A 16,604-nucleotide genomic window follows, 5' to 3' on the forward strand; every position below is an offset into this window, starting at 1 on the left:
TTTATTATTTTAAAATCAAATACGCATTCAAAACTCCACAATGTCTGAACTAAAGGGAATATCCCTCAACGTGAGGGGCGCCAAGTCTAAAGTAAGAAGGGTTGCTCTCTTCAATTTCTTATCTTGCCTGGCAGCCTCTGTTTTTTTCCTGCAGGAGTGCGGTATTCCCCATGCGATGAAGTACACCAAATATAAAGAAGATTGGAAATATGGTCCATCCGTCTGGTCTGGATCAAACGAGTCCAGATCAGCAGGGGTCGCCATTCTTTTTAAGGGAAACGTTTTAATTGATTTTATTCAAGAAATCTTACCAGGACGTATTTTATTGGTTAAAGCTTTTATTGACGGTGTGAAATGGCAGTTTTTAAATTTTTACGGCTCACCTGATAAAAATGAGAGGGCAGAAATGCTAGAAGTTTTATCTCTTTTTATTAACACAACTGAGCCTTTTATCCTCGCAGGTGATTTTAACTGTATCCTGAGAGGGGAACGCCGGCTTACAAGTGCTACAAACAGAAATTACGATAAGACCTCTGGACTGCTCAAAAATATGGTGAGTGATTTTAATTTAAAAGATGTTTACAAAGAATGTAACAGGAGCAGTCCAGAGGAAGCCGGCGTTACCTGGAGCAACGCCACCTGTAGCTCCAGGATAGATTTTATATTTTGTAATGAGAACTTACTGCCTTTTAAATGTGAAGTTTTAACCAACGTGTTTTCTGATCATAGGCTTTTATCTTTTTATGTGAAGCGTGATCTTAATAATCTTATTTGTAAGAAGTCCTGGAAGATGAATGTTTCCCTTTTAGATGATCCACAGGTTTTAACCGATTTTATTGAATTTTACAAGAAAAGCAGGCGGGTGAGAGATACCAGAGCTCCCATCAGTGCATGGTGGGAGAAGATGAAAAGTAAAATAAAAGATTTTTTTATTAAAAAGAGTGTGGCAAAGGCCAAAATAAAATATGCTGTTTTTAATACACTAAACACCCGTCTGCAGACCCTGTACAAAATGCGAGACAATGAAATAGAAGTGGAAGCCGACATTACCGACCTCAAAAAGGAGATAGCCCAGTGCCTGGAGCAGAAAGGTAAAGAAATAATCTTTCGTTCAAAAATTCAAAACATAGAGGAGAACGAGACCTGCTCCAGGTACTTCTTTAAAAAAATCAACAATAAAAGGGCTGTCATCAAAAATATTGAAGGTGTGTCGGATGTACAGGGTCTTTTAAGTAAAGTTCATGAGTTTTATACTGACCTTTTTAATGTTAAGACTGTGGATCGTGATTTTATGCGTGACTCACTGAAGGAGATTACCACTGTTTTAGACCCTGTCTCCCAGAATTTTTTATTGCAGGACCTGACGGAGCAGGAGATTTTAGAAACAGTTAAAAGTTTTAAAGCAGGTAAAGTTCCTGGTCCGGACGGTATACCCAGTGAGTTTTATGTAAAATTTTATGATCTTTTAAAAGAAGATTTGTTTTTACTATACGCAGAAGTTTTTAAATCTAAGATGCTGCCTAAGTCCTGGCAGAAGGGTGAGGTCTCCCTATTATACAAGACGGGTGACATCGCAGTTTTAAAGAACTGGAGACCAATAACCCTTCTAAACAGCGACTACAAGATCATGGCCAAATTATGTGCGAACCGATTGAAAGCCATAATACCCCACATAATACATTCCAACCAGGTATGTGGGGTGCCAGGCCGCAGCATCTGGGACAATCTTAACCTTATTAAAGATGTGATTGAGGACACGAGGTCTAGGAAGAATAATTTAGCAATTTTATCAATAGACTTTGAAAAAGCTTTTGACCGTGTCTCTCACTTTTATTTGTTTAAGGTTTTAGAGCGTATGGGTATACCTGAAGGATTTTTATTATCCATCAAAGCCTTTTATAAAAATTGTACAAGTAAGATTTTAGTAAATGGTTTTAAGACACAGGACGTATTTTTAAACTCTGGGGTGAAGCAGGGGTGTCCCTTGTCCCCACTGCTTTTTATATGTGCGTTAGAGCCTCTATTATGCGCAATTCGCCGAGACAAGTTAATACGTGGAGTCCCCCTGCCAGGGGGAGGCGGCATAGAGGCTAAAGCAGTGGGGTACATGGATGATGTAGCGGTTTTATGCAGGGACACCCGGTCGCTTCAGAGAGCCCTCAAGCAGATAGAGTTTTATTGCTGTGCTTCCAGTTTTAAGATAAACTTTAGCAAGAGTAGTATTTTAAGCATAGGAAGCATGGTTTTTAGTGACATACCAGTTCCTGTGTCGGATAATATTAAAATTTTAGGGGTCTCCTTCAGTGAGTACGACAATGGTTTTATCAGTTGGGACATGGTGGCGCAGAAAGTAAACAAGAAGATATGTATGTGGAATATGAGGAAGCTTACTATGGAGGGAAAAATTTTAATTATTAAAATGGTCATTTTACCCCTGCTTTTATATCTGAGTATGGTTTTCCCTCCTCCCACGGTTTTATTGAGAAAAATAACCAAAGCTTGCTTTACTTTCTTTTGGAGTTCCAGAATGGAGAAATTAAAAAGAGGAATCGTGATGAAGTCCAAACCAAAGGGTGGCAAAGACTTTCCAGATTTTAATAGGTTCCTTTTACTAAAATTTTTTAGCTTCTGTTTTAATTCCCTTTTTAAAGAGCACTATTGGTCATTTTATTTACGTTTTAATACAGGGTTTTTTATGCGAAGGTGTGGGTGGTTCCAGATTATTTTAACCTCACCTTATGCTTTTAATTTACCCCCGCATTACGTAATTTTAGAAAAAATAGTTGCTTTATTTAAATTAAAAGGGAAGAGTGTTAATGATCTTAAAAATAGCAAGAAGCTTTTAATTGACCTAAAAAGAGAGGATGCGGTTAGCAGAATAGACAATTTTAACGAAAAACGCAGTGGTTTTATCTGGAAAATGTCTAACATATTTTATCTCTTTAACACACAGAAGGACCTGGCCTGGAGCTGCATTCATCAATGTCTTCCATGCCGGGCATTCCAATACAGAAGAGGATTCACGAGGTCTGCCGTCTGCCCGAGGGAAGGCTGCCAGGCTGAGGAGACAGTGCGTCATATACTTTGGACATGTTACTTTGCACAACATTTTTGGAAAAAGATATTCCCTCTTATGGAAAAGATGGCAGACCTGAAGGACTTATGTTACGATGATATTTTATATGGACAATTTGGATGCCCGACCGCGAATCAGAAGACAATAGCATGGAAGACGATGAATTGCGCTAAAGAAGCTCTTTGGAAGGCCAGGAACATCCTTCTTTTTAAACACGACGTTTTAACAACGGATGATGTTTTAGGTCTTTGTTTTAGTGAGATGTATTTATATTATTTAATTGACAGGAAAGCAAATGCCACCCTTCTAAATAAATGGTTTGTGACTGACTGGAACTCCAATAAATAAAGATTTGCCACCATGTCCCCCTATAAATATTAATGTAATTTGATTTTACTATTGTAACAATGTGAAAATGTTTGATGTAATTGTAATGTTATTTATTGTAAAATTGAATTTTTATTAATAAATCATTGACACCCCCGCGAGGGGGTAGCCAACTGAAAAAAAAATCTGTTCTTATCAGTTTAATATCTGATACGTCCCCTATCTGGGGACCATATATTAAATGGATTTTTAGAACAGGGAGATGGAAATAGAGCTTGCTCTGTCCACTCCACGCATTGACCTGGTATTGCAGTATTTCCAGGACCGGTGCACCCTTTCCTTATGTGTTGACTAAAATCAGATTCCAAAAGTGTTTTTTGTGTTTGCCATTGTTTCTGTCTTTCTGAAGGGATCTCCCCTTTTAATCCCATTATTTCAACACCTGTTGGACAATGCATGAGTGATAATGAGCTAATTGATTAAATGCAATTAATGAATACATTGCCACCTCTTGTTTTGTGTCGTCTGTGTGTCTGTGTTTCCGGCATTTCACATTGGAACAGCTCATTCACCTTCCTTGTCTTCTCTCCGCCCTCCCTTTTAGGTAAGTTAAAGAGCTGCACCTGAGCCAGCCACTGATTGATGCAGCACCACAGTCAAATAGTGGAGTGGAGTAGGGGAACAGCAAACAGCCATTAAATCCGCCCGCCCGCCCGCCCGCCCGCCACAATGGACCTACCTGTGTACACTAGATGGATGTGATGGAATGTACTGTCGTCCCTACATTTCAAGAAGGAGTAAGAATTGCAGTTGCAACAAAGCCTTGCTTGCCTACAAAGAGAGCAGCAATTTGGATTTGTTACTATGTTACCTAGAAGAATAACAAACTGTGCAAGGATGGAGGTTGTAGGAGCAAGGAGAAGTTGTCTGTAAAGTTGGTGGATGCTTATTTTCCATTTTGCAGTCCCTTGTCTCCCTCTTGTGGCCTCCTGGAGGCAACTAGCTGTGCAAAAAAAGACAGCCTGGCGGCCGGCTGTTGCAGTGTTGCCCTCTCAGGCAACACTGAGTGACTGACTGAGCCGCACCGTCTTATATAAAGTTCAGACGGAACTTTGCACGTGTCATAGTGGAGCCCTGAGGAGCCAGAGCCAGCTTTCTGACATCATAATGGGGCCTCAGAGATAAAAGCCTGGGCCCAGGCAGTGTTGGTCAGTGCTGCTCAGCAGGCAGCACTGGACTGGACTGGATTACAGCTGATACAAGGTGTGAAGGAACAAGGGGTGGCTGTGGGCATGCACTTGCTGCCGCTGCCAGTGTTTATCTGCATGGCAGCAGGGCATTTGGGCGTTGCCAGGAAGGCGTTTTTATGTAGATTCCTCCTCTTTCAGCACTGCATTGTGGTGCAAGCAAAAGAAGCAAATCCTGTCTGGCTTCCTCTCCGGCCTTTATTCACCTCCCGTGTAGCTGTGAGTGTGTGAGCCTGCAGGGCCCCATGGAATTGCCTAGAAGTAGGCTGAATCGCTGCAAGGGCTGAACAGCAGTATCGGGCAGGCTCGGGCAACGCGCGGCCCGTTCGGGTTATCGCTTCTCGGCCTTTTGGCTAAGATCAAGTGTAGTATCTGTTCTTATCAGTTTAATATCTGATACGTCCCCTATCTGGGGACCATATATTAAATGGATTTTTAGAACAGGGAGATGGAAATAGAGCTTGCTCTGTCCACTCCACGCATTGACCTGGTATTGCAGTATTTCCAGGACCGGTGCACCCTTTCCTTATGTGTTGACTAAAATCAGATTCCAAAAGTGTTTTTTGTGTTTGCCATTGTTTCTGTCTTTCTGAAGGGATCTCCCCTTTTAATCCCATTATTTCAACACCTGTTGGACAATGCATGAGTGATAATGAGCTAATTGATTAAATGCAATTAATGAATACATTGCCACCTCTTGTTTTGTGTCGTCTGTGTGTCTGTGTTTCCGGCATTTCACATTGGAACAGCTCATTCACCTTCCTTGTCTTCTCTCCGCCCTCCCTTTTAGGTAAGTTAAAGAGCTGCACCTGAGCCAGCCACTGATTGATGCAGCACCACAGTCAAATAGTGGAGTGGAGTAGGGGAACAGCAAACAGCCATTAAAGCCGCCCGCCCGCCCGCCACAATGGACCTACCTGTGTACACTAGATGGATGTGATGGAATGTACTGTCGTCCCTACATTTCAAGAAGGAGTAAGAATTGCAGTTGCAACAAAGCCTTGCTTGCCTACAAAGAGAGCAGCAATTTGGATTTGTTACTATGTTACCTAGAAGAATAACAAACTGTGCAAGGATGGAGGTTGTAGGAGCAAGGAGAAGTTGTCTGTAAAGTTGGTGGATGCTTATTTTCCATTTTGCAGTCCCTTGTCTCCCTCTAGAAGAGGCTGGACGCAGCTGCAGGCTTGAGGGAAGCCGACATGACCGTCCTGGTAGGGAAAGGGTTAATGTGAAGAGGTGAGGGAAAGGTGAAGGAGCTGAAGGAGGGACGGGGAGGAGCTAGGGGGGACGGGAGGGCCGTTACTGCGCTTCCCGCTGTTTCTCGGCATTGAGCCGGAAGCAGCGGGAGGAGTAATACACAAGAAGCAAAGCTCCCCGTTGCCCGGCTTTTTAGTATGGCAGAGGCCCTGATTTTAGAGCGGCTGCGTGCCGCTGCTGTGCACCACGGTCCCGGATGGCTGGAGGAGACCGTGGCTGCATTAACGCGGATCCCGGACGCCGTTTCGCCACGTCGGGCACGGCGTTCGGGGTCTGTTGTAAGGGACAGGCTCCCCTCCCCCGGCCCCCCTACGAGCATGGCTATGGCGGCGGGGGGGGAGTCGGCAACAACCGCTCCTGCGCTGGGCAGGCAGAGAGCGGTAGCAGGGGTGACGGCGATGCAGGCTGTGTCGACCCGTCCCTCTCGGCGGTCCCGACCTCCAGAGCGCCTGAGTCCGGAGGTAGTCCCGCGGACACGGCGTCGCAGAGGGAGCCCGATCCCGGACGCTGCAGGCCAGGCAGCTGGGAGGACCGCCCCTTCCCAGGCCCTGCGTCCTGGCAGGAATCCCAGGCCGCGACGGGGTCCGGCGGTAAGCAGGGAGTCGCAGGCCGGGCTCCCTGTCACCCCTCCCCCATCAGATGGAAGATGTCGAGAGCAAGGTACGGCCGCCCCGCATGGTGATGTTCCGGCCAGGGGGCAGGCTTCGTCAGGATCGTCTAGACGGACGACTAGATCTGCAGCGACGTCGAGGCAACAGGTCCGGTCGGAAGTCTGGGTCCCGGCGGTCGGGCGGCAGGTTGCCGGCCCATCGGTCAGCGCGTCCTCATCCCCTTTCCGAAGAGGTCGTTGGGAGGGACAGTCGTCGGCGAGAGAAGAACTGGAGGAAGGTGAACTGGACGTCTATCGTCGAGGTCAGGATGGTCCGGCTGACGGGAACACAGCGCCTGTGCAGCCCGGTGAGTGTATAACTCCATTATTGTCTTATCCAGCGATTTTTATGTCGGGTGTCGGCGGGGGGGCTGCTAGCATAGCATCGGGGGCCGGTAGTGGCGCGGGCGGACGCGACGGAGCGGGTTTGGCAGATTTAGTGGGTTGCTTACGGGAGCTGGTGGGGCGCCTGGATAGGGCCGCGGCGCCGGTAGTAACGGAAGTGTCCCCTGCGGTAGTTTGGGAAGGCCCCAGGGAAGTGGGATCGTTGCAGGCGCGTCCTGTGGTGGCGGTTAGAGAGGCGGTCGCGGTGTCGGTGCAGACTGAGGCACAGAAGGACGGCGATCGAGTGCGCATGGACGATCGTGCTCGGGGGGAGGTGTATGTTTGTTTTGAGGGTCCGTTGGGGGCGCATTTAAAGCAGGAGGTGCGTGATCGGATCTGGAAAGATGAATATGTTGAAATTTTTTCTCTCTTGCCGCTGGCTAAATTCAATTTGGATAAGAGCAAGCGGGATGAGAGTAAAAAGGACGAGGAGGAACGGCGGCGGTATAGGCTTATCCCGCAGACGTTCGTTAATTGGTCGCAGGCGTTCGCCATATTGGCTAGTGTGATAGGGGAAAAGGCGCCGGAAAATTGTTCGGCGTTATTTTGTTATTTTGATGCTATTGGGGAGGCTCATAGGGCGTATGGGGGTCAGGCGTGGCTGCGATATGATGAGCAATTCCGTCAGCGGAAGGCGGTTCGGCCGGCGATTCGGTGGGACCAGAAGGATATTGCTCTCTGGTTACGGGTTACGGCTCCGGTTAGGCAGCCCTTTCCCGGGAGCGGTGGCCAGGGAGGCCAGACTAGTCAGAGTGGACCAAGCGGCGGGGGAAAGGCGGGGTTTTGCTGGCAATTCAATGAAGGCCAGTGCAAGTTCGGGGCCACGTGCAAGTTCAAGCACGTGTGCTCCGAGTGTAATGGGGCATCACACGGGGCGGCAAAATGTCTGCGGAAAAAGAGGTCCGGGAACCAGCACGGGGCTGGTCAAGGGGGTGTCGCCGGTGAGGGTGGAAAGGATGGCCCCTTATCTAAATGAGTATCCGGATAGGGCGGCAGCTAAGTTGCTTTATGAAGGGTTTAGTGTTGGTTTTGTTATTCCTCCGCCTCCTTATGAGGTTCCGGTTACGCGGAGAAATTTAAAATCGGCTTACTTGCATGCGGAAGTCGTGTCGGAAAAGTTGTTAAAAGAAGTTTCGTTGGGGCGCATGTCGGGGCCATTTGTGGAGTCGCCGGTGAAAGATTTAGTTGTGTCCCCTTTGGGTATTGTCCCTAAACGCGAGCCCGGAAAGTTTCGTTTGATTCAACATTTATCGTATCCCAAAGGTTCGTCGGTAAATGACGGGATTGATCACGAGTTGTGTTCCGTAGTTTATACCTCATTCGATAAGGCGGTGGGGTTAGTGCGGGCTGCGGGTCCGGGGGCGCTGCTAGCAAAAACCGACATCGAGGCGGCGTTCAGGTTGTTGCCGGTGCATCCAGAAAGCCAACGGCTGTTGGGTTGTTTTTGGAATGGGGCCTTTTACGTGGATCGGTGCCTTCCGATGGGGTGTTCTCTTTCTTGTGCATACTTCGAGGCGTTTAGTAGCTTCGTGGAGTGGGTAACGAGGGGAGTATCCGGGGTCGATTCGTTGATCCATTACTTAGATGATTTTTTGTGCGTTGGCCCGGGGGGTTCGCCGGTTTGCGGTAACTTGCTTCATGCCCTGCAGAAGGTGGCGAGGGATTTTGGGATCCCTTTGGCGCCGGAAAAAACGGAGGGCCCGGTAGCGACGATTTGTTTCTTGGGAATCGAAATTGACTCGGTGGCAATGGAGTGTCGGCTCCCGGCGGATAAGTTGGGTGCTTTGAGGCTGGAGGTGCGACGGGCTTGTAGAAGGAAGAAAATGTCGCTGAGGGAGCTTCAGTCGCTGCTGGGGAAGTTGAATTTCGCCTGCCGGATTATGCCGATGGGGAGGGTGTTTGGTAGAAGGTTGGCGGCGGCAACGGCGGGAGTGCGGGCGCCGCATCATTTTGTGAGGCTCAAGGAGGAGCACCGAGCTGATCTTCAGGTTTGGGATGACTTCTTGGGCCAGTACAATGGTCGCTCGCTATGGATGGCCCCAGCGCAGGATACGAGTGATCTGAATATTTTCACGGATGCGGCTGGGGCGGGTGGCTTTGGAGCTTACGGGGGAGGTCCGTGGTGCGCAGGTCAATGGCCGGCTAGCTGGGTGTCCAGTGGATTGACGCGGAATCTGGCCCTGCTCGAGCTGTTTCCCATCGTGGTGGCGGCTACCATTTGGGGGGACAGGCTCAGGGATAAGAAGGTCCGTTTTTACTGCGACAACATGGGGGTGGTGCTTGCCATTAATAACATCACGGCGTCCTCTCCTCCGGTAGTTCAATTGTTGCGACATTTAGTGTTGGTGTGTTTGTCGCTGAACGCGTGGGTGGTGGCGGTGCATGTCCCGGGTGTACGGAATTGTGTTGCTGATGCTCTTTCTCGCTCGCAGTGGGACCGGTTTCGGCAATTGGCCCCGGGAGCGGAACGTCTCGGTTTGGCGTGTCCGGATCATCTATGGGATCTGGTATCGGTCCCGTAGAGCAGCTGTTACAAAGGTCTTTGGCGCGCACGACGTGGAGGGCTTATGCTGCTTGTTGGAGGCAGTGGGAGGAGTGGGTAAGAGAGTTGGGTGATGTTAATACGGATAGAGACAGGTTGGTGGCACTTTTGTATTGGTTAGGGGATGCCTGGGAGGGGGGGTTTTCAGTAGCGAAGGTGAACCGGTTTATATCCGCGGTGGCGTTTGGGCTTAAGTTGCGGGGCTTGCGGGATGTATCGAAGGAATTTCTGGTATCGCAGGCTTTGAAGGGGTTGCGCAGAGGTAGGGTGGAGGCGGATAGTAGAAGGCCGGTGTCGTTTGCTTTGCTGGGCTTGTTGGGCGGTTCATTGGCATCGGTATGTCGTTCTTCAGATGAAATGGATTTGTTTCGGTTGGCTTTCTCGTTGGCGTTCTTCGGAGCATTTAGAATAGGTGAGTTGGTGTCGCCAAGTACTAAACAGGCAGGGGGGCTGAGATCTGGGGAGGTGAGCCTTTTTGCAGATCGGTTGGAGGTATGGTTGCGTAGATCAAAAACTGACCAATTAGGGAAGGGAAAACTGATAGTTTTGTTCGCTCTCCCGGGGTCGGTCATGTGCCCAGTAGAGTGCATGCGGGGTTTTACAAAAAACAGGGGGTCTCCAGATTTGCCTTTGTTACGTCATGTGGACGGGTCGTTCTTGTCCAGGTTTCAGTTTGGAGCTGTTTTTAAAAAATGTTTGACGGCGGTTGGGGTTGCGGCAGGCTCATATTCATCTCATTCCTTCCGGATTGGCGCAGCAACGGAAGCAGGGCGCTGGGGGTTGGATGATGAGGGGGTGAGGCGTATTGGTCGTTGGGAGTCAAAAAGGTTTAAGTCCTATGTCCGCCCCCATATGTTGTAATTTTATTGTTTATGCTTGCAAATGTTATATGGTGGTGCCTAACTGTGTTTTCCGTTTCAGATTCGCCTCCTTGTCTGGTGTGGTTGATGGGTCATTCGTACGTGCACTGGGGGGCTTTGAGGGCGGACGTCCGCCCGGATGGTCGCCAGTTGCGCATTCCGCGACAGGATGCGGTTGTGCATTGGCTGGGGTTTAGAGGTATGTCGTGGAACAGGGTGTTGGCGGAATTCCAGACATATGTGCGGCTTGATAGGGTTCCGGAGGTTTTAGTGTTGCACGTGGGTGGGAATGACTTAGGAGTCCGCCCTTTTCGTGAGTTGGTGCGGGATATCAAACATGATTTGTTGTGTTTGTGGGTATCTTATCCCAAGTTGGTGGTAGTGTGGTCGGACATAGTCCCAAGGAAGCATTGGCGGTTAGCTAGATCGGTGGAGAGAGTCAATAAAGCTCGGATAAAAGTTAACCGGGCGGTGTCCCGTTTTGTGGCAAAGAACGGGGGCATTTGCGTGAGGCATAGGGATTTGGAGTCAGGATTGGGGAATTTCTGGAGGAGTGACGGGGTTCATCTGACCGAGGTTGGCATTGATATTTGGAGCTTGGCTATAGCAGAAGGCATAGAAAGGGCGGTGGTGGTGTGGAGGAACTCACAGGCTTAAGGTGGTCAAGGCCTGTTTCGCGGTGGCGGGGGGAGTCCTTGAGGCCAGTCAGTACAAAATGGTGGGGGGGTCGCATCGGGGGTATGCGTCCCCCAAAAAAGGTACATGGTTGAAGACTTCATCGGGTGTTATCCCTTTGAAGTGGTCTTCTGGTAGAAGGTATGTCACTTGAAGGCTTCATCGGGTGTTATCCCTTTGAAGTGGACTTCTAGTGGTCGGTATATCACTTGAGGGCTTCAACGGGTGTTATCCCCTTGAAGTGGACTTCTAGTGGTTGGAGCCATCTGCAGAGGTGAACGGTGCTTCCGAGCTGGTTTACGGCTGGAGGTAATTAGTGGTTTGCAGATGGCTAATTCGGTGTGTTCTTGAAAGGAACATCTGAAGGGGCTTCAAGGACTTCCTCTGCTCGGGTTAATGTTAACGTTTAATTGTTATTTATGATTCTGACCCATGTTGGGTCATGTGAATTATTAGGAGGAATTCTCTGGTGGATTCCTAACTAGTTATCCGAATGTTTCGGATTTAAATTGTTTTTATAAAACTGTGAAATTAATAAACGGCTGCTGTGGCCATTTCACATCCAACCTCGGTGTCATGTGTCGTTACTAAATGGGGGTGGGGGATAGTATGGTTTAAGGTTAACACACGACTCTACCTAGGCAGGTCAAGAAGAGGCTGGACGCAGCTGCAGGCTTGAGGGAAGCCGACATGACCGTCCTGGTAGGGAAAGGGTTAATGTGAAGAGGTGAGGGAAAGGTGAAGGAGCTGAAGGAGGGACGGGGAGGAGCTAGGGGGGACGGGAGGGCCGTTACTGCGCTTCCCGCTGTTTCTCGGCATTGAGCCGGAAGCAGCGGGAGGAGTAATACACAAGAAGCAAAGCTCCCACCCTCCCACCCTTGTTTTGTTACTCCTTAGGTCTTCTGTACGTCCGTATATGAGCGTTGTGTTTTATTTTGTGTGTTTATTTAACATGTTTTTCTTTTTTCCGGAGTAGGTTCTGTTGTCATGGCAGCTGGCGGGGGGAGTCCTTGAGGCCAGTCAGTACAAAATGGTGGGGGGGTCGCATCGGGGGTATGCGTCCCCCAAAAAAGGTACATGGTTGAAGACTTCATCGGGTGTTATCCCTTTGAAGTGGTCTTCTGGTAGAAGGTATGTCACTTGAAGGCTTCATCGGGTGTTATCCCTTTGAAGTGGACTTCTAGTGGTCGGTATATCACTTGAGGGCTTCAACGGGTGTTATCCCCTTGAAGTGGACTTCTAGTGGTTGGAGCCATCTGCAGAGGTGAACGGTGCTTCCGAGCTGGTTTACGGCTGGAGGTAATTAGTGGTTTGCAGATGGCTAATTCGGTGTGTTCTTGAAAGGAACATCTGAAGGGGCTTCAAGGACTTCCTCTGCTCGGGTTAATGTTAACGTTTAATTGTTATTTATGATTCTGACCCATGTTGGGTCATGTGAATTATTAGGAGGAATTCTCTGGTGGATTCCTAACTAGTTATCCGAATGTTTCGGATTTAAATTGTTTTTATAAAACTGTGAAATTAATAAACGGCTGCTGTGGCCATTTCACATCCAACCTCGGTGTCATGTGTCGTTACTAAATGGGGGTGGGGGATAGTATGGTTTAAGGTTAACACACGACTCTACCTAGGCAGGTCATGTGGCCTCCTGGAGGCAACTAGCTGTGCAAAAAAAGACAGCCTGGCGGCCGGCTGTTGCAGTGTTGCCCTCTCAGGCAACACTGAGTGACTGACTGAGCCGCACCGTCTTATATAAAGTTCAGACGGAACTTTGCACGTGTCATAGTGGAGCCCTGAGGAGCCAGAGCCAGCTTTCTGACATCATAATGGGGCCTCAGAGATAAAAGCCTGGGCCCAGGCAGTGTTGGTCAGTGCTGCTCAGCAGGCAGCACTGGACTGGACTGGATTACAGCTGATACAAGGTGTGAAGGAACAAGGGGTGGCTGTGGGCATGCACTTGCTGCCGCTGCCAGTGTTTATCTGCATGGCAGCAGGGCATTTGGGCGTTGCCAGGAAGGCGTTTTTATGTAGATTCCTCCTCTTTCAGCACTGCATTGTGGTGCAAGCAAAAGAAGCAAATCCTGTCTGGCTTCCTCTCCGGCCTTTATTCACCTCCCGTGTAGCTGTGAGTGTGTGAGCCTGCAGGGCCCCATGGAATTGCCTAGAAGTAGGCTGAATCGCTGCAAGGGCTGAACAGCAGTATCGGGCAGGCTCGGGCAACGCGCGGCCCGTTCGGGTTATCGCTTCTCGGCCTTTTGGCTAAGATCAAGTGTAGTATCTGTTCTTATCAGTTTAATATCTGATACGTCCCCTATCTGGGGACCATATATTAAATGGATTTTTAGAACAGGGAAATGGAAATAGAGCTTGCTCTGTCCACTCCACGCATTGACCTGGTATTGCAGTATTTCCAGGACCGGTGCACCCTTTCCTTATGTGTTGACTAAAATCAGATTCCAAAAGTGTTTTTTGTGTTTGCCATTGTTTCTGTCTTTCTGAAGGGATCTCCCCTTTTAATCCCATTATTTCAACACCTGTTGGACAATGCATGAGTGATAATGAGCTAATTGATTAAATGCAATTAATGAATACATTGCCACCTCTTGTTTTGTGTCGTCTGTGTGTCTGTGTTTCCGGCATTTCACATTGGAACAGCTCATTCACCTTCCTTGTCTTCTCTCCGCCCTCCCTTTTAGGTAAGTTAAAGAGCTGCACCTGAGCCAGCCACTGATTGATGCAGCACCACAGTCAAATAGTGGAGTGGAGTAGGGGAACAGCAAACAGCCATTAAAGCCGCCCGCCACAATGGACCTACCTGTGTACACTAGATGGATGTGATGGAATGTACTGTCGTCCCTACATTTCAAGAAGGAGTAAGAATTGCAGTTGCAACAAAGCCTTGCTTGCCTACAAAGAGAGCAGCAATTTGGATTTGTTACTATGTTACCTAGAAGAATAACAAACTGTGCAAGGATGGAGGTTGTAGGAGCAAGGAGAAGTTGTCTTGACCTGCCTAGGTAGAGTCGTGTGTTAACCTTAAACCATACTATCCCCCACCCCCATTTAGTAACGACACATGACACCGAGGTTGGATGTGAAATGGCCACAGCAGCCGTTTATTAATTTCACAGTTTTATAAAAACAATTTAAATCCGAAACATTCGGATAACTAGTTAGGAATCCACCAGAGAATTCCTCCTAATAATTCACATGACCCAACATGGGTCAGAATCATAAATAACCATTAAACGTTAACATTAACCCGAGCAGAGGAAGTCCTTGAAGCCCCTTCAGATGTTCCTTTCAAGAACACACCGAATTAGCCATCTGCAAACCACTAATTACCTCCAGCCGTAAACCAGCTCGGAAGCACCGTTCACCTCTGCAGATGGCTCCACCCACTAGAAGTCCACTTCAAGGGGATAACACCCGTTGAAGCCCTCAAGTGATATACCGACCACTAGAAGTCCACTTCAAAGGGATAACACCCGATGAAGCCTTCAAGTGACATACCTTCTACCAGAAGACCACTTCAAAGGGATAACACCCGATGAAGTCTTCAACCATGTACCTTTTTTGGGGGACGCATACCCCCGATGCGACCCCCCCACCATTTTGTACTGACTGGCCTCAAGGACTCCCCCCGCCAGCTGCCATGACAACAGAACCTACTCCGGAAAAAAGAAAAACATGTTAAATAAACACACAAAATAAAACACAACGCTCATATACGGACGTACAGAAGACCTAAGTAGTAACAAAACAAGGGTGGGAGGGTGGGAGCTTTGCTTCTTGTGTACTACTCCTCCCGCTGCTTCCGGCTCAATGCCGAGAAACAGCGGGAAGCGCAGCAACGGCCCCCCCGTCCCCCCTAGCTCCTCCCCGTCCCTCCTTCAACTTCTTCACCTTTCCCTCACCTCTTAACATTAACCCTTTCCCTACCAGGACGGTCATGTCGGCTTCCCTCAAGCCTGCAGCTGCGTCCAGCCTCTTCTTGACCTGCCTAGGTAGAGTCGTGTGTTAACCTTAAACCATACTATCCCCCACCCCCATTTAGTAACGACACATGACACCGAGGTTGGATGTGAAATGGCCACAGCAGCCGTTTATTAATTTCACAGTTTTATAAAAACAATTTAAATCCGAAACATTCGGATAACTAGTTAGGAATCCACCAGAGAATTCCTCCTAATAATTCACATGACCCAACATGGGTCAGAATCATAAATAACCATTAAACGTTAACATTAACCCGAGCAGAGGAAGTCCTTGAAGCCCCTTCAGATGTTCCTTTCAAGAACACACCGAATTAGCCATCTGCAAACCACTAATTACCTCCAGCCGTAAACCAGCTCGGAAGCACCGTTCACCTCTGCAGATGGCTCCACCCACTAGAAGTCCACTTCAAGGGGATAACACCCGTTGAAGCCCTCAAGTGATATACCGACCACTAGAAGTCCACTTCAAAGGGATAACACCCGATGAAGCCTTCAAGTGACATACCTTCTACCAGAAGACCACTTCAAAGGGATAACACCCGATGAAGTCTTCAACCATGTACCTTTTTTGGGGGACGCATACCCCCGATGCGACCCCCCCACCATTTTGTACTGACTGGCCTCAAGGACTCCCCCCGCCACCGCGAAACAGGCCTTGACCACCTTAAGCCTGTGAGTTCCTCCACACCACCACCGCCCTTTCTATGCCTTCTGCTATAGCCAAGCTCCAAATATCAATGCCAACCTCGGTCAGATGAACCCCGTCACTCCTCCAGAAATTCCCCAATCCTGACTCCAAATCCCTATGCCTCACGCAAATGCCCCCGTTCTTTGCCACAAAACGGGACACCGCCCGGTTAACTTTTATCCGAGCCTTATTGACTCTCTCCACCGATCTAGCTAACCGCCAATGCTTCCTTGGGACTATGTCCGACCACACTACCACCAACTTGGGATAAGATACCCACAAACACAACAAATCATGTTTGATATCCCGCACCAACTCACGAAAAGGGCGGACTCCTAAGTCATTCCCACCCACGTGCAACACTAAAACCTCCGGAACCCTATCAAGCCGCACATATGTCTGGAATTCCGCCAACACCCTGTTCCACGACATACCTCTAAACCCCAGCCAATGCACAACCGCATCCTGTCGCGGAATGCGCAACTGGCGACCATCCGGGCGGACGTCCGCCCTCAAAGCCCCCCAGTGCACGTACGAATGACCCATCAACCACACCAGACAAGGAGGCGAATCTGAAACGGAAAACACAGTTAGGCACCACCATATACATTTTGCAAGCATAAACAACAAAATTACAACATATGGGGGCGGACATAGGACTTAAACCTTTTAGACTCCCAACGACCAATACGCCTCACCCCCTCATCATCCAACCCCCAGCGCCCTGCTTCCGTTGCTGCGCCAATCCGGAAGGAATGAGATGAATATGAGCCTGCCGCAACCCCAACCGCCGTCAAACATTTTTTAAAAACAGCTCCAAACTGAAACCTGGACAAGAACGACCCGTCCACATGACATAACAAAGGCAAATCTGGAGACCCCCTGTTTTTTGTAAAACCAC

The 16,604-nt window shown here is 48.6% G+C and overlaps 3 non-coding genes across 3 annotated transcripts; all 3 read left to right on the forward strand.

The window, feature by feature from the left end:
• The first annotated feature begins 3,543 nt into the window (after positions 1-3,543).
• Positions 3,544-3,741, forward strand: LOC142654241 (U2 spliceosomal RNA). The gene has a single exon (XR_012848949.1). It is a non-coding gene; the product is annotated as a U2 spliceosomal RNA (small nuclear RNA).
• Positions 3,742-4,983: 1,242 nt separating this feature from the next.
• Positions 4,984-5,174, forward strand: LOC142653219 (U2 spliceosomal RNA). The gene has a single exon (XR_012848157.1). It is a non-coding gene; the product is annotated as a U2 spliceosomal RNA (small nuclear RNA).
• Positions 5,175-13,256: 8,082 nt separating this feature from the next.
• LOC142653654 (U2 spliceosomal RNA) lies at positions 13,257-13,447 on the forward strand. The gene has a single exon (XR_012848578.1). It is a non-coding gene; the product is annotated as a U2 spliceosomal RNA (small nuclear RNA).
• Positions 13,448-16,604: the final 3,157 nt, after the last annotated feature.

Source organism: Rhinoderma darwinii, chromosome 5 (assembly GCF_050947455.1).
Source record: "Rhinoderma darwinii isolate aRhiDar2 chromosome 5, aRhiDar2.hap1, whole genome shotgun sequence".
NCBI classification, from domain to species: domain Eukaryota; kingdom Metazoa; phylum Chordata; class Amphibia; order Anura; family Rhinodermatidae; genus Rhinoderma; species Rhinoderma darwinii.